Raw genomic sequence first — 1,787 nt, forward strand, 5'->3', positions numbered from 1 at the left:
GGTGCTGTGACACATGGAATTGATTGGGGCAATAAAGCCAGGATCAAAAGGAGGTAAAAGGTACGTCTTGCCTGTTGATGATTATTTGAGAAAAGAACCATTTGCTTGGCTGATTTATAAATGACTTAAGATTTAATATGAAATATTATTAACAAAGAATTTTTTTATTATAGGAGACTTACAAACATGAGTAATATTTATATGCAAGAGCCAGCCACTAAAGGTAAAGTAATAAGTATTAGTTAATAATATTTCAATGGATTGTATATCTGTTTTCAAAAATTTAACTGATATACATTATTTATAACTAGGTTATAACTAGGTTATAATGAAAACGATGGTTGGTGATATTGAGTTAGAGTTATGGGCAAAAGAAATTGCAAAGGCATATAGAAATTTCATACAATTATGTATGGAAGGTTATTGGGATGACACTATATTTCATAGAATTATCAAAGGATTCATAACACAAGGTGGTGATCCCACAGGTACAAGAGAAGGTGGTAAAATATATGGAGCACCATTTAAAGTGAGACTATATTTAAAAATAAAATGAATTCCTTTTTTATTCAAAAAGAATTATTGGATATATGTGTTTTAGGACGAATTTCATACAGGTACTCGTAGATATGGATAGGAAAATTCTGATGGTTGCAGTTCGAAATAAAGTGGCTGGAGTGTGATTCGTACAAAGGTACTTCGTAGTTGCCTAATATATGTAGCTACGTATATCGTCAGTTACGAATAAGGATTCGTGGAACATAGTTGTGTTTCTGAAATTCAAAATCGGATGGTGATATGACGCACATGTTATCGACCTAATAGCTGCAACGGGAATACAGATGTTGATTGGATTAAACGTAGGTAAGGTAGGGAATCGTGCGCAATCAATAATGTGGGGATCGTGCGAACTGAGCTGAGTTGGTATGAATTTAATTTTTAATTTAATCGTTGAATTGAAACAGGGCATATATAAAAATATTACAATTTTGAATGTTTTTCTAATGATTTATTAAATCTGATTATTTTTTATTATTTTGAATCTATTATTACAATATCATATCAGGATAAATTTATAATTGTGTTGACGTTCATGTTCATATATTACCGAAAATTTTACATCTCGAAAACAAAAAACCTTTTACGGCTTCCAAAATAGAACTAATCCTATGTATTAAATGTTTATTACACCATTTTATTATTTTGATAATGAATCAAAATTAAGTTGTATAGTGCTGCTACCCACGGATTTCTCGGTTACTAAGTTGAAAGTCCCTTTGTTATTAACTTTTTATGTATTCGCCGTATTTCCCATTCAAAACAGCCATTTATGATCGTTATGGATTCTCAGATTTTTATTTCCCATTTTGTCGAAATATTCAGTTCTAATTAACATATTTTTCTTACGCATGTAACATATCCAAAATTATAAAATATCTTTCACAGGTTAATTAATATTCTACATTAAACGATTACAAACAATTACTTTATATTACATCGTTAAACTTAGTAAACCAATTCATTTACGTTTCTCTTCTATGTTTGTAACCTACATTTTTATAACACGATATAAAAGCGTAGGAAATTGAATATATACATGCTACATATTATCAAAATAGAGTTTCGCATAAAATTATTAGGCGTCCAAGGAACATGCGCCAATCAACGATCCGTAAGCCGCACCATGCTGTACGCTTGCGTACAGAAAAAAGAGTGAGAGAGAAAAAGAGAAAGAGAACAAATGAAAGACGGCACGCTGTAACAACGCATACTCAGTCTTCTGCGAA

This window comes from Eufriesea mexicana, unplaced genomic scaffold, assembly GCF_001483705.2.
Source record: "Eufriesea mexicana isolate 0111107269 unplaced genomic scaffold, ASM148370v2 scaffold474474898, whole genome shotgun sequence".
NCBI lineage: Eukaryota > Metazoa > Arthropoda > Insecta > Hymenoptera > Apidae > Eufriesea > Eufriesea mexicana.